This window comes from Elephas maximus, chromosome 26 (genome assembly GCF_024166365.1).
Source record: "Elephas maximus indicus isolate mEleMax1 chromosome 26, mEleMax1 primary haplotype, whole genome shotgun sequence".
Classification (NCBI taxonomy): Eukaryota; Metazoa; Chordata; class Mammalia; order Proboscidea; family Elephantidae; genus Elephas; species Elephas maximus.
In genome coordinates, this window is record NC_064844.1 from 6,510,832 (window position 1) to 6,538,788 (window position 27,957).

The 27,957-nt window shown below is 41.2% G+C and overlaps 1 long non-coding RNA gene across 1 annotated transcript; it reads right to left on the bottom strand.

Moving 5' to 3' along the window:
* Positions 1 to 16,501: 16,501 nt before the first annotated feature.
* On the bottom strand, positions 16,502 to 27,837 carry LOC126068132 (uncharacterized). Its single transcript, XR_007515565.1, has 3 exons — positions 27,749 to 27,837; positions 18,952 to 19,064; positions 16,502 to 18,001 (listed from the first exon to the last, which is right to left on the bottom strand). It is a non-coding gene; the product is annotated as an uncharacterized LOC126068132 (long non-coding RNA).
* Between the last annotated feature and the right edge of the window lie 120 nt (positions 27,838 to 27,957).

Here is a 27,957-nt window from a genome sequence, read left to right on the forward strand (position 1 = left end):
GCCCAAAAGCAAAGGTGAGATGGCAAGGAGGAACAGAAAAACTGGACAAATGGACACAGGGAACTGTGGGGGGGCGGGCAAGGGAAAGCAGGAGTGTTGACACATTGTGAGGATTGCAATCAATGTTGTAAAATAATTTGTGTGTAAATTTTTGAATGAGAAACTAATTTGTGCTGTAAACCTTCACATAAAGCACAGTAAAATAAAATAAACGTTACCAATTACCTAGAAGTAAATCTAATAAAAGATGTTCAAGACCTTTATAGAGAAAATTCTGAAACTTTGTTGACAGACATTGAAGAAAACCAAGTAATGGAAAGACATACCATGTTCAAGGATTGGAAGACACAATCGTTAAAAAAAAAAAAAAGGTTTCAATTCTTCCCTAATTTATTTATAAATTCAGTGCAATCTTATCAAAATCTCAATAGATTTTTATGGAAGTTGATGAACTGCTTCTAAATGTATATAGAAATGAAAAAAGCCAAAGCAGTCATGCCATTCTTAAATAGAAAGAACAATAAGTAAAATTTGCTTTACTAGACATCAAGCCATATCATAGAGCCCTGTTGATCAAGACAGTGATATTAGTGCAGGGATAGAGAAATGAACCAACATAACAGAAGAGCTTAAAAAGAGCTCAGAAGCAGACCTATGTGCTTAACAGCGATGACTAGAAAGAGCAGTAGACATGGAATGACTTTCAATAAATGGTGCTGGAACGATGGGGAAAAAAATGAAGTTGGACCCCTCCTTCACAGCATACACAAAAATCAGATCCAGTGGATTTCAGAAGAGAATGCAGGATGATTTCTTTTCAACCTTGGATAAGGGAATGATTTCTTAAACAAATACAAAAGCTGTCATGATAAAGGAAAAGATTAATTACAGTAAATTAAAATTAAGAACTTCTGTTTTTAAAAGGCAATATAGAAATACATTGTAAAACGCTTGTGAACAGCCATCTAAGATACTCTACTGGTCCCACCCTGTCTGGAGCAAGGAAGAATGAAGAAAATCAAAGACACAAGGGAAAGATTAGTCCAAAGGACTAATGGACCACACCTACCACAGCCTCCACCAGACTGAGTCCAGCACAACTCTGTGATGCTGGGATAGCGCCACTGACTGCTCTGACAGGGATCACAGTACAGGGTCCCAGTCAGAGCTGGAGAAAAATATAGAACAAAAGTCTAACTCACAAAAAAAAAAAAAAAAAAAGACCAGACTTACTGGTCTGACAGAGACTGGGGAAATCCTGAGAATATGGTCCCCAGACACCCTTTTAACTCAGTACAGAAGTCACTCCGGGGTTCACCCTTCAGCTAAAGATTAGACAGACCCATAAAACAAACAATAATACACATAGCTCAACCACATATATGAGACTAAATGGGCACACCAGCCCAGTGGCAAGGAGAAGAAGGCAGGAGGGGATAGGAAAAGCTGGACAAATGGAAACGGAGAGCCCAGGTTCAAGAAGTGGAGAGTGTTGACACATCACAGGGTTGGCAACCAATGTCACAAAACAATATGTGCATTAATTGTTTAATGAGAAATTAATTTGCTCTGTAAACCTTCATCTAAAGCACAATTAAAAAAAGAGACGGAATACATGTTCACTGACATTTAATTAACATACCTAATGCTGAAAAAAATTTTTTTTTAATGCTGAGTTAAAAAAAAAAATGCTGTAACAGACAAAATAGAAAAATCAACCTATAGAGTGGGAGAAGACATTTGCAACATATATAGTTGGCAAAGAACTAGTATCCAGAATTAAAAAAAAAAAATTGCTATTGAGTCAATTCAGACTCATAGTGACCCCGTAGGGCAGAGCAGAGCTGTCTCATTGGGTTTCCAACGCTGTAATCTTTTCAAAAGCAGACTGCCACATCTTTCTCCTGAGGAGCGGCTCGTGGGTTCGAACCACAGACCTTTCAGCTAGTAGCTGAGCACTTAACCACTGTACTACCAGGGCTCCTAAATTCCTACAAAAAAAAAAAAAGGTAGACAACCCAAAAGTAAAAATGGTGAAAAGACTTGAACAAGCACTTCACAAAAGAGGAAATCCCGGTGACCAATACTATATTTTAAAATGTGCTATGTCATTATTTGTCAGGAAAATGCATTTTAATGAAATGCCGCTACTCACTCATCACATAAACAAAAATTTAAGTCCAATAATACTAAGAATTGGAAACCCTGGTGGCATTGTGGTTAAGTGCTACAGCTGCAAACCAAAGGGTCAGCAGTTCAAATCTGCCAGGTGCTCCTTGGAAACTCTATGGAGCAGTTCTACTCTGTCCTATAGGGTCGCTATGAGTTGGAATCGACTCGACGGCACTGGGTTTGGTTTTTAATACTAAGAATTAGCCAAGACACAGTGCATCAGGAACTTTTGTTATGTGAATGGCATAAATTGAAGCAAATTCTTTGGAAAACATGTTACAAAAAAAAATATGCTCTGGTTAATTAAAGGCATGCATATTCTATGACCCTGTACTTCTACTCCCAGAAACACACACATTTGTATGTACCAAGACGCATGAAAAGAATGTTCACAGAACCATTGTTTTATCCTTAGCAAAACTGGAAATGGTTCAAATGTCCATCAGCAGTAGAATGGATAAATAAACTGGGGTCTTAATTTGCAATGAGAATAAACAATCCATACTACAGACAAAAATATGAATTATTCTTAAAATAAGGTCAAGAGAAAAAAGAATACAGACAATAATGGTTCAATAATGATTCCATATGTATAAAGGGAAATGAAAGTATATTGTTCAGAGATGTATACCCAAGTGGTACAACTATAAAGAAAAGCAAATAAATTACTTCTATCAAAGTCAGGACAATGGTTATCACTGGGAAAAGAAAGGAAGTTTAGGGCTGAATAGAGGAAAATTGGGATGATGTAGTGGTTTCCTGTGACTTCTGTAACAAATTATCATAAACCTCGTGGCTTAAAACTACAGAAATGTATTCTCTCACCATTCTGGAAGCCAGAAATCCAAAATCAGTTTCACTGGGCCAAAACCAAAGTGCAGCAGAGCCACACTCCCTCTGGAGGCTCCAGGAGAGAATCTGTTCCCTGCCTCTCCCAGTTTCTGGTGGCTCCTGGTGTTCCTTGGCTTGCAGCCACATCACTCCAATCTCTGCCTCTGTGGTCCATTGCCTTCTCCTTTTCTGTGTGAAATCTCCTTTTTCCTCTGTCTCATAAAGGCACTTGCGACTACATTTAGGGCCCACCTGGATAATTCAAGATAATATCCCCATTTCAAAATCCTTAACTTAATCGTATCTACAAAGTCTATTTTGCCATAGAGTAGCATTTACAGGCTTTTTAGGGATTAGCACCTGGATATCTTTGGGGTATATTTTCAACCTATCCCCAAAGGCATACACAGGGTGCTTCCTATGTGTGAATAACGTTGCATGTCTTGACCTGAGTGCTGGTGACATGGGTTTTCACCTTACAAATATTTGTTAAACTGTATATATAAGTCATATGCACTTTCTTGTATTCTATGTAACACAATGTTAAAATGTTTTAAAAGTCCACATGGTCTGCAGAAGAAGAAAAATCAAGTATTTAGTCAAGGCCTGTAAAGTGTAGTGAAAAGAAAATCTAACTGTGAAGAGCCTGAGAATACTAAGTGCCATAAGTGGACACAGCCCTGAAGATTTTCCAGAAAGGAACTGGCACAACCCAAGCAGGGCTTCAGGAAGCTTAAGCTCCAGCAGGATGAAATACAGTCCGAAGGCAAAAGAACGGAGGCAGACATGAGAGCTTAAACTAGGATTGCGTCCAAAGGAACTGAATGGCCACGGTGGGTATGAGAACTCACATGGAGGTAAACTACACACGACTTGGCAGCTGCTTGTCAAAGGAAAAAAATAAGGCGGAGGGAAAGTCAAATACGGCCTTGAGATCTCAATCCTGGGTAACTTTACGGATGGTTCTTTCATTAGCTCTAATAGGAGTATCTGAGGTAGAGCAGATCTGAACACATAGGTGATGAGTTCTACCCTACACATAGTGATACTGAGATACCTGAAGAGATCCCACTGCTGATACATAGCTGACCATTGAAACTGTGGCCCTATTAGATACCCAATAAATACAGAAGGAGGGAGAGGGGAAGGAGAAAGGGAAGAGTGAAACTCATTTAGTAGAGAAGGCTGGGTTTTATGCATAGATTTGGGACCCAACCACATGCAGGTAACAGTGGATCCCAAGAGACAGGATCCGTCTGTAAATTGGATAAAAATGAGGAAAAAGATTCTAAGATCAGATCCTTGAGGAACAACTAAAGTTACAGAAGAAGAAAGATGAAGCAGAAAGAACTGGCAGAGTAGTGTGGAAACCCAGGAGAATATAACATAAAGAAGCCAAAAGAGGAAAGAGTTTCAAGATTTGGCCAAGAGCAAGGAAGAGGACTGAGAGAAATAACTGTATGCAGTGACTGAACAATTTAGTCACCTTTCTGAGAGTGGTTTCACTGGAATGTTGGGGGCAGAAGTCAGGCTGTCAATGGTTATGGAATTTCTGGATCATCCTAAGGCAGAGGAAACAAACACACATGATTCTTTCAGGATTTGGGTAGGGAAAGAGAACTAAAGGACAGTAACATGAGAGACTAATAAAATCAAAAGGAGGGGTCTGTCTTTTTTCAGATAGAGAAGACTATTACAGCTTCAGGCAGATGGGAAGCCTGCAATAAAGAAACCTTAAAGATGCAAGGTGATGGTGGGAGCCGGAATAACACAGTGCAGGAGATAGGCTTTGAAAGGAGGAAGAACATTCCTGTCTGAGACAGAAGGGAGGAAGAAAGGTCAATATTAAGGTGTGTGGTGTGAAGATAAAACTCAGAGATAAAAGCTTTAATAAAGGAAAAATATGTTTACTTCTAATGCCTTATAACAGAGCCAGGTCCTTAAAAGAACTGGCTTCCCATATAAAGAATACAGCAGGTATTTAAGGGGAAAATCACAAGGTTGCCAAGGTAACAGTTAATTTGCTCATGGTGGACAAAAGCGGCCATGTCCTCACGAGGTTATCAGATCGGCAAGGACTGCCACCTCTGCAGAGATTGCAGAAGTCAGGGTAGAGTTGTTTCATTAGAGAACTTCCAGGGTCTCGTGTCAAAAAAAGTGCTCTTGCGTTTTGTTTTGTTTTGTTTTGTTTTGTTTTGTTGTTTTGTTTTGACTGTGGTACACAATGTACTATCTGTGTTGCTTGAGAGGAAGTGTGGGCCTTGATGAAAATGCAAAAGGCTTGAGGTGGACAGCGTAGGAAACGTGAGAGGAGTGAGGTGCAGACTGTATTGCAGATACTCCAAATACCAGAGAGGGCGAAAACAGGACACTCATCCAATCTATTCTCACCGTCATATGTTTGAGGAAAAACGAGGCCTAGAGAAGTGGCTTGAGGAAAGGCAAAGTCTGGAACACGGGGCTATCAACCTGTAATCCCGGGTTCTTTACTATACCATATTGCCGCGTAAAATCAAAGTTCTCTTGGAGCCCAGTCCTTCCTCTGTGAGCTATGCAATGCCAGCACGGGAATGGGAACCCAGCATGAGCAGTAAAATAAGCAGTTCTCATACATTCAGAGGGATGGGAGATATTGTCATTATCTTTATTCTGGTCCTGGCCAGACACTCTGGTGGTGGGGGGAGAGGGGAGCACACAGTATTTCTTTGTAAAATTCTTATAATAAATTTAACGTATTGGAAGGATAAATTTGGAATAAAAAGTTACCCAAAAGCGTATAATTTTATATTACACTGGTATTTTAAAAAATATTTCTAATAGCTTCCATTTTCTAAATTTAATCAAGTGCTCATTTAGACTACTGATCCTAAAAACTGTCAAGATAAATACATTTATTTGATCACAAAAGCTATTAAAGTATGAAAAATTTCTAAATCCTCTGCTAATAACAAATCACATTATTAAACTGTTCAAAAAATGAAGTTTAAATGTAGCTTGAAGACAAGATTAAGAGGAGAAAGAAACACTCATTATGCTTCTACCACATTGTAATCGTCCCAAAGAACGGTAAAATCTGTTAATATGTGTAAAATAGCCAAAGGAAAGTAATCAATTTACACAAAAAGGAGGAGGCTGTGGAAAATGTCTTTCTATAAAACCGTGGTACTAGTTTGAAAATGGTCAGCTTCTGTTTTTAATTACCTTATAATATACACAACAGCAGTCTGAATATACACTCTAGGAAAAAGCATACTTAGATAAGGTCCATTTTGTTAAAGTTACCCATTTTAGATTTGAATGGAAAAGTTGTCAAAAATAATCTGAAGACAGCTGTTTCCAATTATTCTTATTTTGACAACTGAAAATGAGCAAACAAACCAAAAGTAGTTTAATATTTTGACCAGTGTAGCTCCTCAATATTTGACAAAGTCATTAAGCTTTATATTGGTGTAAAATTTAAGAAGAAAATTTTAATATTTGAACAAGAAGGAATTTTTTTAAAGTTCCACAGAAGTCTATTATCACACAAATTTATGTATATGATGTACAAAGTGTATTTTCAAAAACACAAAAATTCCAAAGATGGCATGTCTACTATGTAGGATATTAGAATCCAGAAGCTTTATAAAAGGTTTCCACCATGTTTGATATTTGAAGGATGAGTCAAATGTAATAAGCCAACACAAATAATACTATAAATGTGACTCAGACCTCCTAGATATTTTCCATTCTACCAAAAGTCAATTCTTACCTCTTCTAGAAATAAATTAATTAATTTTAAAAAATTTATAGGAACTTCAGCTTCCTGGATTTCTACTTGGAAAGCTTCCTGGATTTCTACTTGGAAAAAGTGGCAGTTTCTCCATTTATTGAGACAAACTAGAAATAACACGGTGATGCAGAAAGAGGAAAAAAGAGAAAACACGAACAAGACCCGAACAAGAGAATTAGTTATCAAGCATTCAAGAGACTTAGAATAATACAGTAAAAACACTACAGGAATCTGGGTTTTGCTCATCTAGACGGCTACGAAATAGGGGAGATGCTATTTAATCTTTATATTTGTTAAAACGTCTTTAAAATAATGATCCATCTCTCCTTCTATACAAATCTTTTTTCTTTCATGCTTTCATTAAGACCTTTCAATCAATGTAAGATGAATTTTTCTCAACAGAAACGAAATGAAGCTTTAAAGTCAGCCTTGACCTCAGGCATGCGATCCCATGGTATACCAGAAGACCTGCCTGTCCCAGCCACCTTTCTAATTAGTTTTGCATTACCTGAAATGCCCACTAATTTGCCACATTAGAAGAATTTCTTTGAGGTAAGGAATTAATTCTAAAATACTGCTACTGGTAAGACGCAAAATGTTTCATTAATACTAAATATTTTTCCAGCAAGCTATGTTACATTAATGCTAAATATTTTTCCAGCAAGCTGGCGAGCTGTACCTGGCACAGAGTGGATGTATAAGGGAAGGAGTCCACTAAATTAGTTCGGATCTATGGACAGCCACCCTTCCCACGGATAGTAAGGGTGAGGAAAAGATCCTAAAGGCAAATCTGTGGAGGGTTTCAGGGTGGGGTCCTTAGATAAAGTCATGTGGGACTGGCCATGTGGTACCAAGCACTTGAGGGAATAGGGATGCAAATAACCACATTTTTCTTACTTTTCTTATCAAATAAAAAATGTTACTGTCAAGTCAGTTTCAACTCATAGTGGCCCTAAAGGACAAAATAGAACTGTCCCATAGGTTCCCAAGGCTATGAGGCAGTTCTACTCTGTCCTATAGGGTCGCTATGAGTTGAAATGACTCCACGGCAACAGGTTTGATTTTTGGGTTTAATCTTTACCTGAGCGGGAGCAGACTGCCAATGATGCGTTTGAACAAGCAACCTTTCGGTTAGCAGCCAAGCACTTTAACCACTGCACCACGAGGGCCCCATTTCACCACCGAGCCTCCTAAATAGTTCCCATTGCCAGAGGTAGATTCATTCACAGTATAATAGCATTGTTGAACATACCAAAAGATAGCAACACGTTACAGTATTGTAAGATTTATGCCTTCCCATGTCTGGCAAAAGCGGCCATTTCTTCATATATTTCCGTGCCTCGCTTTCTACTTCTGAGTGCTAATTCTGCTTACCTCTGATTCCTTATCTGCCGAGTCCTCCATCAGACCAGGCACCAAACACAGAGCCAGTCAGAACCATGCCAATTGACATGAAACAATCCAAGCTGGACGTGGAGGAAAGGGTATATTTCTAAGATGAAATGTCATGACACCCTTTATGGCAAGTGTCAAGCCATCCCGTGGACTAACACTAGGATCCAAACCAAATAACTATCCCAATGAAAGATTACCCTGTTTTTCCTAAGAAAAAAACACACTCCAGTTAGCTGAAAAACCATAATCTAGTTTTTGTGTTGAAAAAACATAAAGCTCTTTAAAGAAAATATTTCACACACACACACACACACCACACACAATCATAATTTACTCAGGTGAAGAGGAAGGGAAGGATAGAAAAGGAAAAGAGAAATAAACTGAGGTTTGCACGGAGCATAAGTAATTTGAACTCCGGACATGGACACGGATCTTTACCATTAGTAACAGTTCTGCTATTCTGGGGGAGAGGAGAAATGAAGCAAGGGCTGAAAACAATTCCGGGTTGACCAGAAATTAAAGCACTAATTCCAGTGCGGGTGGGGGACTGGATTCAGAAACGCTGGAAGACTTTGTTTTCCTCACCCTGTGTCCTGGAACCGCCAGATCAGAAGTTGGCAACTCTAGATTAAACATCCTAACAGCTGGAATGAGGAAACTCTCCACAAAAGGGCCACCCCAAAAGTCAGGAATGAAAAAATGCTAGAGGAATAAACACAAGGAAATCCCTCAGGAAAACATATCTGACCACTGGGTGGGTATCGGTCTTGTGTCATACTTGGTATGTACTGGGATTTTCTTCCTTTGAAATAAAGACTTTTTTCCTCTCAAAAAAAATTTTTTTGTCTGGTTTTTTGATATTCACTCATCATTCACAGAAGCTCCAATTATTTTTAGAAGGAAAATGAGCCCAACGCCCTGATCTATGGTTATAGGAACTTTCCTGTACAAGTGACTGGATGGGGAGGAAGAAAGGAAATGAGTAATTTCTCCCCTTGCTAGAAGCAGGATGATTTCCTACAAAGCCATTGACCTCCTTCCCTGGATGCATACAAGCCTTGAGATGGCTCTCGGCAGGAGGCCGGTAGTCACCCTACCTGGGCTCTGCATCATTTTTGTATGCCTCAATCTGTTTAGCCTCCTATTCCCAATGCCTCAGCATCCAAACTTCTGTCCTCTTTCCCCCAAAATTATAGCATTCTTTTAACCACAGAAAAGCTATTTATACACAAAAAGAGTTGTGTCTAAAATGCACTAAATTTGACCCTACGTGTTTTTACCTTTGCCTCCACATCTGTTGTGGACTGAATTGTGTCCCCCGAAGATGTGTGTCAACTTGGCTAGGCCAGAATTCCCAGTATTGTGTGATTGTCCACCACTTTGTCATCTGGTGTGATTGCCCTATGTGTTGTAAATTCTACCTCTATGGTGGTTTTTTTCTTGGTGGTAATGCGGCCGGATTAGAGGCAGTTATGTTAACGAGGCAGGACTCAAATCTACAAGATTAGGTTGTATCTTGAGTGAATCTCTTTTGAGATATGAAAGAGAGTATCAGCAGAGAGACAGAAGGATCTTCTATCACCAAGAATGAAAAACCAGGAAGGGAGCATGTCCTTTGGACTCAGGGTCCCTAGGCTGAGAAGCTCCTAAACCAGGGAAAGATCAATGACAAGGACCTTCCCCTAGAGCTGACAGAGACAGTAAGCTTTCCTCTGGAGTTGGCACTCCTGAATTTGGACTTCCAGCCTCCTAGACTGTGAGAGAATAAATTTCTCTTTGTTAAATCCATCTACTAGTGGTATTTCTGTTGTCGCAGCACTAGCTAACTAAGACAACATCTTTTATTGATTCTCTCCCATACCTTCTCATGACCTCCTGTGCCTCCTGTGTGGTGTGAAAACTGAGGGCATTTAAAAAACTAAAGCAAGGCGGGAACCTAACCTATAACACATTCAGAAGACCCTGGGAAATATGTCAAAACAGGAATCAAAATCAAGGGTAGGAAGAGGGTCCAATTAGACAAGTCAACTGAGCTTTACATTAAAGAGAAATCCAGAAAAACAAACTTTGATATATATTTTGTGCTTTTCTCCATTAAACAACAAATCCTCTAATAAGTAAGAGAAAACTCTGGAATGTGTTCACTTTAAGTTGCCACACAGATGGATATGGTCTTCTCTAGACTAAGGAAGAAATAGAGTTCAAGTGCAATAGATGAGATCATAGCAGGCTTTAAAAAAAAAAAAATGACTTTAGGGAAACAAGTCACTGAAATATGGTATCAAAAGATCTCTTCTGGAAACTTTGAAGAATCTAAGCCTGTTATTGGACAGGGCTTCCTGGAAAAAAATAGGTGAGAGCTCCTTTAAGCCAGGAACAGGCTGTATAGAAAAATGTATTGAACACTGGCTTGGCAGTCAAGCATATACTGGGCGTGTTCTGCTTTTGCCAGTCACCGTGTCAATTGTCTCAGGCAAGTTACTTAGACTCCATAAGTCCCAGTGTCTCAGTTATAAAATTGGAGGTAACACTAATCTCCTCGACAGGGTTGTATGTAAGTCCTAAGGATCCATGGTGGTACAGTGGTTAAGCACTCAGCTGCTACCAAGAGTGGGTGGTCCGGACCCACCAGCCGCTCACACAAGAGAAAGATGTAGCAGTCTGCTTCCATAAAGATTACAGCCTTGGAAACCCTATGGGGCAGATATACTTTGTCCTATAGGGTCTGTATGGGCCAAAATCAACTTGATGGCAATAGGTTTTTGGTGTGTTAGTTCTAGCACGTGCAAAGCAAATAATAATGGTAATAATAGCTAACCCATATCTGGTGATTACCAGATCTCAAACAGTGCTTGCGTGTATTACTTCATTTCATCCTCACGGGAATCCTACGAGTCACATACTATCAGCGACTGCGTTTTACAGATGAGAAGGTCATGTGTCTGTGCTCCATTAGGAAATGGTGAAGATGGGATCCAAACCCAGGGACTCTTCCCCACAGAGATATAGTGCTACTTATTGTCACTACTACTCTGCGGCTGCTACCACTCGTTATTCATCAATGTACCCCAAGAACCTAGCAAACGCCTAGCGTCAGAGGCACTCCACGCAGACTTCTTGCGCTGAATGTCGTCTCTCAGCATTACTTTAGCACTCAGACAGCAAGAAGAGAACAATCCACTTAACCAAATCAGTGGTATTCATATTAACAATACCAAAACACATGATTGTCATTTTCCTTTGATTTTTGTTTGTTTTTATTAATTTCAGTGAACTGGCTAGGGGTTTGGGCAGACAGAGTACACTTCTATATTCACGAATCTCACAAGAAAAAAAAACAAACTACAGACCCAATATCGCTTGTGAATATAGATACAGAAATCCTCCACAAAATGCTAGCAAACTGAATCCAGCAACATATAAAAAGAATTACACAGTATGAGCAAGTGACATTTATCCCAGGAATGCAAGGTTGGCTTAACATCCGAAAACCTATGTGGTAATTATGAGGGGCCTCGAAGATATGATGGGTAGCATTTTGTCATTTTGCTAAAGAACCCATCTGAACCACACACAATGTGAAATCAGTGTGTGAGGGCCAGTTGTAAGTCAATGAATGTGTCTGGTGTGTGTCTAGGAGAGGGCCCACTGAGGTGTTAGGTTTCCCCTGTTCGGTGGGTCATCATCTATGTCATAATGCCCATAAAGTTGGGCCAGGGTAGGCAGCTTCTTTGCAGAAAAGTAGGCCCAAAAAGTCAGCCAAAAGCCAGAGATATAGTGGTACTCATGAATTTGGGGATTCAAAAATGAATTAGGACAAACTCCTAGTAGATATTAAGAGTGTACCATATAGAATGTGATGACTGTGGAAACTAAAAGCAGACCAAGTAAAAACTACACAACTGTGGAAACTAAAAGCAGACCAAGTAAAAACTACACGCAGTTCAGAGGCCAAATGAATTCTCAGAAAACCAGCCACAAATTCTGGAACAAACATTCTCACCAAAAATCCAGTTCATTTTTATCTTACAATTTTGCTAAGTTGTGATATGTTCATGATTTCCTGTTTAATTATCTTCAGAAACTGTTTAAAAACTTTTGCAACATTTTTTCACATTTTCCGAAATATTACAAGCAGTCAGATGTCCAGCCGGCCATAATAACAGGTTTTAAAGTACGCATGCATAAAATATGACGTTGCTTTGCATTGTAACAATAACTTAACTACTTCACAGAGTAAATATTAAGTTCTTTTAACATCATAAGAGTAAACTAATGGCTGGATACACTGTGTGTGATCTGACTAAACGAATGTTACTATGGAAACTTGATATTTTCCATTTCTTGAACTTCCGGTTGATTTAAACAGTACAATATGCTATGTTTCCTATTTTGCTGCTACAGTTTGGTAAAATAAGAAAGCATGCTGCAAATCAAATTTATTAAAGACTCTAAACTAAAACTGGGAAATAGAAGGAGGAAAAAAGTATATTCTTTTCTTGAAAGTTCAGTCATATGTCATGTATGGTTCATTCCATAACCCAAGTCCTTGTCTGGCTTGTCTTTATTTTTCCCAACCGTTTGCTGGCAGATTCACAAACTCAAAATAAATAGGATTTTTCCACTATCTAATTCTGAATTTGGCAGGGAAACTCAATGATGAATCTATTCCTACCTCAAAAAAAAAAAGTTTGTTTTCTTTTTTTTATACATTTCACTCACCCATACTCACTCAAGTTTATAGACTGGGAAAATAACACAACTTGATTGTGGAGAGGATATTTTTATCATATGTTTCCCAGCAATAAGTCAAATGTAAATTCAATCCTACTAGCTGGAATTTCAAGCAGGAATAATCAATTTCTTCCATCATTTTTCATCTCGGATTCCTTCCAGGCCATCTGAGGAGAAATCCCATCGGACTGATCGCTATGACGAGGCTACAACGGCAGGCGTTACTACGGGCTCAGAGTGTCACTTAACCCTCAATGTGATTCTTTTTTTAAAGGACAAATGTTTCACAGTCTACACAAACTTTTAATCGGTTAATCTGTGTAGGGTTTACAGCAGTAAAATAATTTAAAACAATAGTGTTTACTATTTCCTTCACTATCCAGGTAAGTAAGGGGTTACTGTTATCTGAGAAAGCTTTCTCTACTAATTTTTTTTTTTCTTTTTCAGGGTAAACTTTTTCCCAGTCACTTTCTACCTACTAAGTCTACCTTCTATTACAAATCTTTTCAATAGAGTCTTAAGAGCTCATTCATTCTCGTTCTGAATCAATGCCAGGGGAGTGACTCAACAAGAACCACCCTTTTTGTTCCATGTAGGTGCCTAGAAACAACTTATAATTTCTACTTGGAAAGAGACAAACCTGGGTTATACACGGCCTTTTACTGTGGAATCTGTTAGCATTTCCTTTTCAAGCATCACTTTATGTGAGCAAATTTGTCCCCCAGGGCATTATTTTTAAGTGGATTTGTGAATTTATACTGCAAAATGCCTCCAAATTAATTTCACCAAAGCAGTTTTGATCATGTCCCTACCCTATTCAAAAACCTTCAACGATCCTCTTTCTCTCTCCATTGCCTACAGGCTAAAGTTCCAAAAGGCCTTCTACAATATGGCAGCAATTAATGTCTGGGGCCTTACTTTCTAACCCTCTCTACCCAGACCCTCTTTTCCAACCAGGGCAAAAGGAGAACCTAAAATCCCTGTGCATTTGGATATGATGTGTGCTGTGGACCAGGGAGAGCTGCGTGTTACATTCCAGCCTCCCTTTTTTTCAATGAGTGTTTTGTTAAAGTTAATCCTGTTCTTTCTCTACAATTCTATATTGGTTGTGTTGGAAGCGGACCCCTTACGTTGTTGGACTGTGAACGGTTGCATCCAGATCTGGTGGAGGAGAAAGGACAGCACCCAGAGATCCTGGACTTGGAGTGTGAATTAGACTTTGGAGTGCCTCCCTTTGGAGAGGGACTGTAAGGCACGTAGTAGTGCATGGGTAGAAAGAAGGATATATATGGATGCTGGGTAACCAGAGGTAAACTGCAGAGGACTCTGTTGTTGCCTGCCCAACATATTATCCATCCCTTTCTGTGGAGAAAACATACTGTTGGTGTACAGCAACCAACGTCTCCAGCTCCACGTGGACCCTAGTTTGTCTAAAGCCAATCATTGTCATCCTACCCCCCTTGAAAATGACATTGGCTCAGTAATCCAGACTAAGCCATCGGTTCCTGTTATTCTCCCAACCACGGTGATTGGTTTAAGGATGGTCCAATCAGAGCAAATTTGAGGACTTTTGCTCAATAACTAAAAGAAGCAACTATCTTCTTCTGGATATGAGCACAGAATCATGTAGGCCAGGTGTGGTAGTCAGTCTCCAAGATATCCCCAATGATTCCTGCCTCCTGATATTCACACCTTTGTAAAACTCCCCCCTAACAAGGTACCAGGGCGGTCTGTATGAGCAATAGAATAGGGCAGAAGTGATGTAGGTTACTAGTGAGATTAAGTTATAACATACTGGGTTCTCTCCCCCTGTCTCTGTCTCACTCTCTCTCCCAGTTCACTTGCTCTGGGGGAAGCCAACTGCCACATCATGAGAAACTGTATGGGGAGGCCCACATGGCAAGGAACTGAACCTTCCAGTCAACGGCCACGTCAGTGCGCATGGAGGTAGACCAAGACCCAGTCAAGACTCAGATGACCACAGCCCAGCTGACATCTTATTTATAACCTCTTAAGAGACCCACAGCCAGAGCCATTCAGCTAAGCCACGCCTAGGTTCCTGACATACAGAAACTGAGATAGTAAATGTTTGTTGATTAAGCTGCTAAATTTGGGAGTAATAGCAATAGATAACAAATACTCCTGGGAAACCATTTTGCAACCAAGAACAACCCCAGGCTGAAGATAAGACAGGGCTGTGAGGATCACAGAGAAATGGGGCTACCAAACCCATTGTCGCTGAGTTGATTCCAACTAACGGCAACCCTATAGGATAGAGTAGAACTGCCCCTAGGATTCCCAAGGAGCGGCTGGTAGATTCGAACTGCTGGCCTTTTGGTTAATAGATCTACAGCCCTAATTAACTCCCTCATGAAGCCTGCTCTACCTCTATTCTCTTCAGTAACATGAGCCAACAAATGCTCTTTATTTTTTAAGCTAGTTTGAGTTAGAGTTTCCAGTAGCAGAGAAAGATGCAAAATTTGTTTTGGAAGACTCAATACACCCAGATGTGACTTCCAAATTACCCTATGCTCTGCCCCTTTGCTCACCCAGCAGCCCTTTAGTCTCTGCCCACTTCATTCCTACCCAATCCTCATGGCACTGCTCACCTTCTCTGAACTTGACAACCAGTACAAAAGGGTCTCCAGTTAATCTACATTCATAGAGTACTTTTACTGCCACTTCTACTCATTTGGAACTTGTCATCTACCGCCCTGACTTTAATGAGTACACATTTACCTAGATTGCAAGGTCCCTGGAAGTTGTTTCTGTTGTTAGTTGTTGTTGAATCGACTCATAGTGACCTCATGTATAACAGAACGAGACATTGCCCAGTTCTGCACCATGTTCACGATTGTTGGTATGTTTGAGCCTATTGCCGCAGCTGTTGTGTCCATCCATCTCATTGAGGGTTTCCCTCATTTTTGCTGACCCTCCGTTTTAGCAAATGTGATCTTACAAACTTTGTAATCCTATGGTATTTATAATAAAAGGCACTCATTCAATAGTGACTGTTCGATTTACCCCAACAGGCTATCAGCCAGGACTTCTCATGCATACATGAACTACCTGGCTTGGAATCACAGATCCTCGTTCTGGCAAATGAGATACCAAGATATCTGCTGTGGCAAAAACAGAGGAAAGAGAGGGCTACTTGTTTTGCAGGGCCATGTTTTCCCAATTTCATCACTTGGACATGCAGTAATGAAGGACTTTAAAGATGCCACTTGATTCCTCACAACATCATCCCATAAAACCTTCAGGATAACAGGATATGTGAATAGCGTGCAAATTATCCAGGTATGCTGTTTAGAATGGAGATATATATGTATATATAAAACCAAACCTGTTGCCATCAAGTCAATTCCGACTCATAGTGACCCTAAAGGACAGAGTAGAACTGTCCCATAGGGTTTCCAAGGAGCGCCTGATGGGTTTGAACTGCTGACCTTTCAGTTAGGTCTTACGCAGTATGCCACTGGTGTTTCTATGTGTGTATATATATATATATGTACATATAAAAAACCCACTACCATCAAGTCCATCCTAAGTAGCCTGAATCGGTACACTACAAACACAAGCTGTCTTTTTCTCCCCCAGCGTTACTTTAACCCCACTCTTTCAAATCTCCCTTTTCCATCTCTTAACAACATTCTGGGCAGCTCCCAACATTCAAACAACTTTGAAATGACTAAGTTATTAAGACGTCCAGTCCAATTTAAAACTTCCATTTCAGCTCCTCCCTTCCTGCAGCTCAGGCAGCTGTGGCCAGGGGCTTGGTCTCCTCCTTCACTCCCCCTCCCTGTCCTCTTGAGTGGTGGGCTTGGGGGTTGGGTTTCCAGTAGCAGCAGAGATGGAAAGGGGCAAGTGTCTCACTTCAGTGCTGCAGTCGTGGTCCTGACTGATGTTCCTGACTGGCCTCTGAGTGGTGGACATCCCAACACTGGCTCTTTCATGGGGCACATTTGTGAGAGTTCTTTAGGTACTATAGGGAGGGGTGCATAGTTACCTAATTTGGGAGAACCACTCTACCTTGCTCTTCTAACACCCCCTCTGTTGCTGCCCTTGACATTACCCCCACAGCCTCTTAAGTAGGGAACTGTCAAGCCAGCTCAAGCCTGGCTACCTCCCATGGTAGCCTCTTTACCTCTGGGAGACTCACACATTATTACCATGCTATGTGGCAGTTCCAGGCTGCTTCACTGCTACACTCTCTCACCCTGTGGTCTCACTTTAATTCTCCATTTCTCTACTCCTATAAGCACTGGGGGACTCTGGGGCTGTAGTGGTTAAGAGCTCGGCTGCTAACCAAAAGGTCAGCAGTTCAAATCCACCAGCTGCTCCTCGGAAACCCTAAGGGGCAGTTCTACTCTGTCCTACAGTGTCACTATGAGTCGGAATTGACGCACCGGCAATGGGTTTTGAGTATAAGCACTGTGGTCAGATCAACCGGTTGTCAAGGAATGAGATGTCATTCTCCTCTTTTAATTCCAATCTCTGTACGTGGTCTGCAGAGCACTCCCGTTTTTTATTTCAGAGGGGAAGCCACTGTACTTCCCACTAGGCCAAAGACTCGTGGCTCTAACAACTGCCTATATCCCCTTGTCTAGCCAAAATTTGAGTGCACTGGGGATGGAGGGAGCCCTGGTGGCACGCTGCTTAAGAGCTCAGCTGCTAACCAAAAGGTTAGCAGTTCGAATCCACCAGGCACTCCTTGGAAACCCTATGGGGCAGTTCTACTCCGTCCTGGAGGGTCGCAGTGAGTCGGAATCCACTTGACGGCAACGGGTGGGGATGCGGAGTGGCTCTGTTTGGCATGATGATCGAGGCTGCACTTTGACTGACTGAAGGCGGTACTTGACCTACAATATCTTGTAGCTGTCTTTAGAACACGGGGTACTTGGTGCCTCCTTTTCCTTAGCTTTGGATCTTAGTCGCCAGTTGGGCACAACTGGAAAAGACCCACTCAAAATTCTGGTACACAAGTCAGAGGAAGGGAAGCTGCTGTGCTGGGAAGAGCTGACGTCTTGCCTCTGTGTTGGCTAGCACAGTACTATCGTGGTGGTCTTTTAATTCTCTGTGTCCGTATTTCCCCGCCTGTAAAATGAGAATACTATTACTCAATCAATTGGCATCATACACACACAGGCCAAAAACACAGGATCACATTAATGTTATTCAATATTTAGGTTGTGTATATAGGACTGCATTCACCCCTGAAGTCTTCTCAAAACTAAACAACTGTCTAGCTTAACTAGTAAAGAATATCTGCCTTCAGCATTATGCTTTTTTAGGGTCTATCCATATGGGATCAAACTGGCAACAGCAACTCAAAAGATTAGATAGGAAATTTAGGGGGCAATCAGTTCATGGTAATGGGGGAGGAACAACTCAGAAAAGGAGGGCGAGAATAGATGCACAACTCAAAGAATGTGATCGCTGTCACTGAGTTGTACCTGTAGAAACTGCTAAACTGGTGTATGTTTTGCTGTGTATGTTCTCAGCAACAACAATAAAAAATAAATTATTTTTTTAAAAGAAGTGCATTCAGTGAAAAAAATAACTGAGTTATACCAGCTTCTCAGCCCTGATTTATATTTCTAGCTTGTCACCTGTAACATATGAGGTAATATGGCCATTGTGAGGATTAAATACGATCACACGTGAGGAGGGCTTGGTGCAGATTAAGTGCTCAATTAATATTATCCATCATTGCTATTATTATCTCTGTGACCTTAGGCCACTCAGTTAAGCTCTCTGAGACTCCATTTCCTCATTTGTAATTGAGGATAATAAGAGCTCTGAAGACTCTGAAATCATGTTATTTGGAAGTAAAAGTAAATTTGCTTTGTAAATGTTAGATATTATTATCTATCAAACAAGAAGTGGAACCTCTAAAGGGTTTTCCTCTTCTAAAATGCTATGCATTTAGTCTTTGGTATTATTTTAAAAAAAGAAAGGAAAAGTGTTCCACTTTCAACTGGGTGTGTTGAAGTCATTAATAAAGAAAATCAGTAAGCACTACTTCATTCTAGCCATGAACTCACAGTTTCCACAAATTGTAAAAGGCTGCTCCTTCCTTCCATCACACCCTCGGTTCTTATCTGTTCGCGACATGTTTTTACTCCTCAACATGTACATTTCAATCACCTTCACACAACTTAAAATGGAAAGGAAACGACTTAGAATGCAATGGAAAAATACCAAGAAATCGGCCAATAAAACTTAGTCATAAAAAATACTTATTCCAATTCCTGACATCTAATATATTGGTGGGAATTTTTTTTTCTCCAATCCTGTCTTTAAATATGAACCCTAATGGTGTTACAGAAGTATTAGCTCCATTTTGAAAATCCCACATCTTGCCATATTCCTTGGCTGTTGAATAAGGTATCAAGTATATTTAAAAACTGATTTTTTTTTAAAGACGATTTAGTTTACATTCACTGGCAAGCCTGTGAAGAGTATCTTGAGTGTATCAGCCAACTGACATTTGGAAGAAACATAAATCTAAGTTTCTGTTGTCACAACAATCATCATTATTTATTGTAATTTTAAGCACAAATTTTTTAACAAACTGTACTATGTCTGCCTTTAAAAACAAATAGTAGTTGATGTATTTTGGCCTACTTAAGACATTCAGATTCACAGTTATTTTTAATCATTAAGCCTTAAAACAGGAAACTGTCTTAGCAACAGAATCAATTTCAGATTTGAAAATTGGAGCCTTGGTGCAAATTTTCAAATGGCTCTATTTATTAACCAAGCAAATTATCTTTTGAAACGTATGCCCTACCTATTTAAAAAAAAAAAAAAAGTAAAGACCTGACATGAAACTGTAACAGCAAAGTTTTATATGACCCTTTACAATTTGAAGGAGTCCCTGGGCGTTACCAATGCTTATTAACGCACTCACTGCTAACGAAAAGGTTGGAAATTCAAGTACCCCCTGGGAGCACCTCAGAAGAAAGGCCTAGTGATCTACTTATGAAAAACTAGCCACAGAAAACCCTATGGAGCACACTTCTACTCTGACACACATGGAGTCGCCATGAATCAGGATTAACTCTACAACAACTTGTTTGGTTAAAATTTGTGAAGTGCTTTCAAATGGATTATTTTATTTGACACGTGGGATTCCCTGTAAAACAGGCAGAGCAGACATTAGCTTCATGTTCTAGTTTAACAGGTAAGGGAAATGAGGCTCCATGAAGGTCAGTGACCTGCTCAAGAGCACAGGTAGGAACTGGAGAGCAGAAAGGAAAACGCAGATCTCTTGATTTCCAGCCCAACGCTCCTCCCACCACCATAAGGTGCTTCTTCAGAATCTATGGAGCTCTCTGAAATCCTGAAAGAACGCCGGATCTATCACCTTGCTATCGGCCCATTAAAATTACATCCGGTACTTAGAAATAATTGCATTACTTGGAACTCTTTGTTTGCAAGTGACAGAAGCTTGTTTGCTTAAGCAAAAGAGATGAATTTATTGACTTGTGAAACAAACGACCACAGGAAAACCAGTCTCACTCGACAAGATTCAGAAACTCGGCCTCAGGGGTCTCTCCCCCTCTCTCACTTCTTCTCTCTCTTTCTCTATCTCTCTCTCCATTTAGATACTGTTTCAGCAATAACTTCTTCAAATAGTCTTTTAAAATTGGTATCATCAGCTGTAGTATCTCACTTTACAAATAAGGAAATTTCAGTCCTGAGTAGTCAGCTGATTCATAACTGATATTAAAATGGCAAATCTGATACCAACATCTGAGTCCATTTTCTACTTGGACGTAAACCTTTCCACAACACAAATAAACAATTCCATTTCCTTAGGCCATAACCTTGGACCTCGTTCATGAAAATCTTTCCTATTCTAGCTAAGAATCCCAATACAAATTCTCACCTCCCTCCATCCTTACTCTGCAAAAACAGCGGGGTTAATCCAACAATTATATAAACAACAAAGCTGGCTCTATGGACCTCTGAGATATTAAAAGCTGGGAAATAATAAAATGTTAAGTGACTTTTAATAGTTTTGTCTTTAAAATAAACACATTGTATTGATTATATCATAGCTTGGGAACCGCCCTGTAAATCTTTGCAAACTGACCTGACAAAAAGTGCTTACACAGGAAGCAGGGGGCAGAAACCTATGAAGGTTGAGGGACTGTGACTCTAAATCTTCTTTATTTACTGTCCACTAATGTTTCTTGAAAATTTCAATCATGATGGCATGTGAGATTACAAAGCAATTTTTCTAGTTTTTAAGTACTGTCCCCAGAAAAAATCACATTTATTTAGGAAATCTACTGCTTCGGCTGTAATTACAACTGTACAGAAATGAAAATAAGCCTGGCCCATGGAGAAAGACAGTATTTTGTTGTCATTCATAAGGTTTTAATTGGATAATTTTTGGAAGTAGATCACCAGGCGTTTCTCCGCAGTCTATCGTAGTCTGAAAGAAAATAGAAATCCTCACAACTGGACTGATAAACAATATCATGATAAATGAAGATGAAATTGAAGTTGTCAATGATTTCATTAGAACAATAACCAATGCCCATGGAAGCAACGGTCAAGAAATCACATGACATCTTGCATTGGAAAAATCTGCTGCAAAACACCTCTTTGAAGTTTTGATGACTAAGGTGCACCTGGCCCAAGCCATGGTCTTCTCAATCACCTCATATGCATGCGAAAGCTGGACGATGAAAAAGGAAGACAGAAGAAGAATCAACGCATTTAAACCGTGGTGTTGGTGAGGAATATTGAATATAACCGTGAGCTGCCACAAGAATGAATAAATCAGTCTTAGAAGACATACAACCAGAACGCTCCTTAGAAGCCAGGGTAGCGAGACTTTGGTTCGTTTACTTTGGACAGCATCAGGAAAGACCAGTCACTAAAAAGTACACCCTGTTTGATACAGTAGAGAGTCACTGAAAAGTAAGGAAAAATGAGACGGACTGACACAATAGTCAAAACAAAGGAGTCAGTCACACCAGTGATCATGAAGATGGCCCAGGACCAGAGATGGTTTTGTTCTATTATACACAGAGTCGCCACGAGTCAGAGCTAACTCACGGCAACTAACACAGAGAAAGAAGAAGAAAAAACAAATCAACCACAAGGCTGCCAGTGACAGAGCATAAAAAGAGAAATGTAAAAATACGCCTAGATTCTCTCTCAACCGTGACTGGTGGGAATGTACACTGGTGTGATCTTGCTGGAGTAACTTGACAGCAGGTATCAATGCTTACTGATGTTCAGACCCTTTGACCTACGTCTAGGCATCTGTCCTAAAGAAATTAGCAGAGGCGCTGATAAAAAGGCATGCGTGTTGTAGTGACGGATGTACAACTTTGCGAACGTTGTTAACGCCCCTGAACTGTATGAGACGGCTAAAAGTGGTAAATTTTGTCATATTTTACAAAATATATATATATATATATAAAGTACAAGCAGGACATAAAAAAAAGTATGTACATGAATGTTCTTTACAATGTTATTTTTAATAATAACATCATGGAATCTAAATAAAGGGTCAACAATAGGGCAATGATTAAGTGAATTATGGTAAACAAACACGATGAAATGTTATGTAGATGAAACAATGGTTTTGAAAAGACTGGAGACATGGAAAAATGCTTACAACGATTTCTCGTGTACTCATTCAGAAATTATTTGTTGAGGGCACACTATGTGCCAGGTACTGTGCCGGCCCTGGACATGCAGGTGTCAATAAACCAGACATGGCGCCAACTCTCCCGGAGCTCACACTTTTGTTGTGGAGACAGACGCTGATCACACAATCCCACAAGTAAATATGTCGTTTCGTTCCTCAGAGGCATGATGAATTTCTGGGATCTAAGCAAAGGGTGGGGAAATAAGGACCACACCCCACTAGGGAAGGACAGGCCGGACCCAGAGAATCCCATCTACGGAAGCCCTGAGGCAGGAAGGAAAATCGAACATACTCTACGACAGCAATTTTATTTAAGCAAAGGGGGACAAGTCTAACAGGATATACACCAAACATTAATACTTTTTCCTTCTGGAGAAGGAATGGGTGATTTCCTCACTTACGCTTTATTCAATGTTCCTAATTTTCTATGATCAAAAATATAAGTTTTGTGTTGGGGCGGGGGGGGTGGCTGGAGGGGAAGAGTCAGACTAAAGAAGTGGGGAAAGTCTACCAGAAAATCCAGCCAAGAACCCTTGTGTGAGAAAAGGAGGGGAAGCAGAACTCCGCCAGTCGCTGTGGGCCAGAAATCCCGGAGCTGGGGCACCATGCAGGAAGCAAAGGCTACAAGGACATTCATTAGCTTTGGTGATTTAGAAGGGCTTTTAGAATACTCCAACGAGCCCTGGTGGCACAGTGGTTAAGAGCTATGGCTACAAACCAAAAGGTTGGCAGTTCAAATCAACCAGCAGCTCCTTGGAAACCCTATGGGGCAGTTCTACTCTGTCCTATAGGGTGGCTATGAGTTGGAATCGACTCGGCAGCAATAAGTTTGGTTTGGTTGGAACACTCCAAGTGTACAAAGCTGTGGTGGAAAAGGAAGTAATGTCAGTCCAGCCCCACGACATGCCCAGCTCTGTCTTCACTCCCTACGGCAGTTCCCAAAACGGTAATATGTAGGTAATGGGGTTTTGTTGCCACGATTCACCCTCTGATTGTGTTCCCTTTCCTCACACTAACCCTACCAAATGGATATTCTAATCTCCATTTGATATATGGGGGAAAAAATGTGAGATTTAAAAAGGGCTGTTTGCCCAAAGTCCAACACCTATTAGGTGGGAGAGCTGGGATTAAAAAGACTGTCAGACTCCAGAGGAACTGGGCCACCCTGTCACCTATGACAATGTGACAAGGATCACTTGTACTAACATGAAATCACTAGATTCAGTAAGACTTGGGGGAAAAGCATGACCATGGCTGCTTTGCTGCAGGCCAAGGAGGATGGCATTGCGGTGGTAAGATGGTATGAGGCCTGTGCAAAGCACGGTTATTGGGAACACTTACATAGTGCCAGGGACTGTTCTAAGTGCATCAGAAGTCTTGTTGAATTTAATCCTTGTAACAACCCTATGAAGTAGGTATTACTGTTATTCCCAGGGAGCCCTGGTGGTGCAGCAGTTAAGAACTACTAGTTCAAATCCACCAGCTGCTCGTTGGAACCCCTATGAGGCAGTTCTACTCTGTCCTATAGAGTCACTATGAGTCAGAATTGACTCAGTGGCAATGGGGTTACTATCCCCAGTTTGCAGATTTGGAAACTTAATTACAGAGTTCAAGTTAAAGTAACTTGCCCAATATCACAGAGAGCTGTTATAAGAAGCAGGCAAGCTGGCACCAGAATCTGACTCCTGGTCCTCTCTGTATGTGGGAGATCTATTTCCAGAGCATCCTTCCACCGGCTGGTGTCCCTGCGCAGGCTGGTGAAAGGCAAATTTCCTCTAGAAGCTTGAAGCAGGTGGAAAAACCACCTTGACCCCAACTACCATTTGCCTAAGCAGTTGAGGGAGGTCACCTACGAGGAATCCTGTTCCTGGGCAGCCAGGCCCTTCCCAGGTGCAGATTCTTAGAGGAGGGTCTAACTACCTAACTTTTCCCCCAAGTCTAACTCAATAACCCTGAGGCTCTAACTGCCCCCAAAGTAGTTTGCCTTGTGAGAACCAAGCATCTAGCCTAAAACCAAAACACCAAATCTTTTGTGGAATAGATTTCGATCATAGTGGCCCTATATCCCATCACCGTCAAGTCGTTTCCGACTCACAGTGACCCTATATAGGACAGAAGAAAACTGCCCATTAGAGTTTCCAAGGCGGTAATCTTTAAGGAAGCATATCTTTTCTCCCTCAGAGCAGCTGGTGGGTTCAAGCCTCCGACCTTTCAGTTAGAAGCTGAGGACTCAACCACTGTGCCTCCAGGACCCCCATCAGGATCGCCTGTTAACGCAGTCAGCTGGACCGCACGCCCAGAGGTGCTGGCTCAGTAGATCCTAAAACTGGGGTGGAGCCCAAGAATTTGCATTCTCACAAACTGCCATATGATGCTGATGTAGCTGGTGGGGGAATCCCACTCTGAAAACCATTGGCCTTGTCCAGGAGAAGACCGGACCGCCCTGGGAAGCAGGACTCACGACAGTACCAACACCTTGTACCACAGCCCTAAAACCGAGGTCCCTCTCACCCAGGCCCCACCCCACCCTTAACTTGGGTGCCAAAGTAGGTAAATGAGATGCGGATGGACACTCAGCTCTCAAACCTGCAATGAACCAGGACTGGAAGTGTTTTCCAAAAAATAAACAATAGTTTAGGTGTGGCTGAAGTTTGAATATATTTTGTTTGTTTTTTGGAAAGGGTGCTAATTGTTAAGTCACTTGGGTAAATTACTTTTAATCTGGAAGGAAAACAGCAAGATATACCCAAACCTTAAAATGCTGGAGATGTATTAACCCAAAAATTTCTAGTTAAGTTCACCTACCCAGTACCGTACCTACAAATATAAAAAACAAAAACCCCATTTTATGGTTTTTTACAAAGGAGGTCCCAAAACTTGAAGAGGTGAATTAAGTAACCCTCGAGCGCCCCCTGGTGGAGGCTGAAATCTCCATGGTTCAAAGGTGGAGCAACAATAAATAAGATTTCCATCATTTTTTCAAACTTTTGAAGTTGGTGAGTGTTTGGGGGTATTGAAGACACATACAGTGAAATTCATGAGAGCCAGAACTCGATGGGACTGCCTCATTTTTCTGGGTCTCATAAGTTTTCCACCTTTGACAGAGTGCAGTTTCTCCCTTTTCTGTCACTCTCTACTGGTGGAAAATATTTGCATTTTCCTTCCCTGGCAGGTGTTCTATCTTACACAGGTTCCAGCTTTCGCACATTTTACTATACAGATAAAAGGAGTGACTGAAGGAGAGTGTCTTAATTACCTAGTGCTGCTATAACAGAAATACCACACGTGGATGGCTTTAACAAGCAGAAATTTATTCTCTCACAGTCTAGTCGGCTACAAGTCCAAATTCAGGGTGCCAGCTCCAGCGGAAGGCTTTCTCTCTCTGTCAGCTCTGGGGGAAGGTCCTTGTCATTAATCTTCCCTGGTCGAAGACCTTCTCAGCACAGGGGACCCCAGGTTCCTGGCTCTTGTTTCTTGGTGGTATAAGGTTCCTACGTCTCTGCTCATTTCTCTTTTTTATATCTCAAAAGAGATTGACTTAAGACACAACTTAATCTTGCAGATTGAGTCCTGCCCCATCAACACCATAGTGATAGGATTTACAATACATAGGAAAATCACATCAGATGACAAAATAGTAGACAGCCACACAATACTGGGAATCATGGCTAGCCAAAACGACACATATTTGGGGGGCACAATTCAATCCATAACAGAGAGAGATTCTGGAGAATGCTATTGTGAAAACAGAAGGAAGCTATACTACAGAAAGGCATCTCTGGGTGGTGTAAGCAGTCGACATGCTCGGCTGCTAACCAAAAAGTTGGAGGTTTGAGTCCACCTGGAGGTACCTCGGAAGAAAGGCCTGGTGAGCCACTTCCAAGAAATCAGCCATTGAAAATCCTATAGAGCACAGCCCTATTCTGACACACATGGAGTCGCCATGAGTCAGAACTGACTCATGGCAACAGGTAAGAATAGCAAACATTCATCAAGCACTTAAGTGCCAGGGATTTTGCTAAGTGATCTGCACGGATTATTTCACAAAATCCTACGAGGTGAGTGCTATTGTTCCCACTTTACGCGTGAAGAAACTCAGGTTTACATAAATTTAAAACTATTCCACACCTATCCCGAAGGTGTCCACGCCTTTGCTTGGACACGTCTCCTCCCATATCCGAATCTTATCCATCCTTCAAGGCCAAGATTAAACGCCGCCTTCTACCTTCCCTAATTCTGCAAACTAAACATTATTTCTCCTTCTCTGAGTTTTATTTTTACTTCCTATGTGCCATTTGGAGCCCTGGTGGCATACTAGTTAAGAGCTCAGCTGCTAACCAAGAGGTCGGCAGGTCAAATCCACCAGCTGCTCCTTGGAAACCCTGTGGGGCAGTTCTACTCTGTCCTATACGGTGGCCATGAGTGGGAACCGACCTGACGGCACCTAACAACAACGTGCCATTTATTATTTTCAGCCTTGTGCTATAGATCGACCAACCTTGTTTGTTACAGGACAAACCACACAGGTGGTTAGCAAGCATTTCAAACTCTGCATGACCAAAACCAACATCATCTTCTCTCACTTCCAAACTTCTAAGAACCTGGGAGTCATCCTAGACTCTTGCTCCTGTGCCCTCACCCCTTGCCTTCAAGCAGGGACCAAAGTTTGTGCTCCCTGAACATCTCTGCTTTCACTGCCACCAAACCTCTCTTGCAATGCCCTTCATCACTCACAGGCTACTGCAATTAGTCTCTTACCTCTTTTCTTGCCCTCCGATCTTACCCCTTGAGGTGCTTCCTCCAAACTGCCACATGACACACTTTTAGAAATTCAAATCTCCATGTCACTAACCCAATTATAGTTCTAACACCTACAGAGCACAAGCCAAGATCCCTAGCATGGAATCATCACCGTCCTCTAGATTTGTGTCCTACCACTCTCCATCTCCATTCTACAACCTAATCATTTCGAACGGATTCTAGTTCCCTGAAAGCATCCTGTCATTTCATACCTCTCAGCCTTTGTGCTACCTCGATTTTTTGTTTCCGTTTTGTCCCTCCAGGGCCTCCCTCCCTGCTGTATTACCCCTGGGGGTACCATTCACACAGGATACAAGAGGCTGTGCCTGCAGTGGTCTCTGACACCCTCAGCCCCATGTTTTTACCTGGTGAAGTCCTATCCATTAGCCCAGTTCATCTTCCCCAAGAAGCTTTTCCCTAGAATGCTCAGCAGTCTGTGCAAATAGTTTCTATCACTTGCTGTTGTTGTTAGTTGCTGTCAAGTCAACTCCGAGTCACGGCAACCTTATACACAACAGAAGGAAGCACTGCTTGGCGCAGCACTGTCCTCCTGATTGTTGGTGTGTCTGCATCT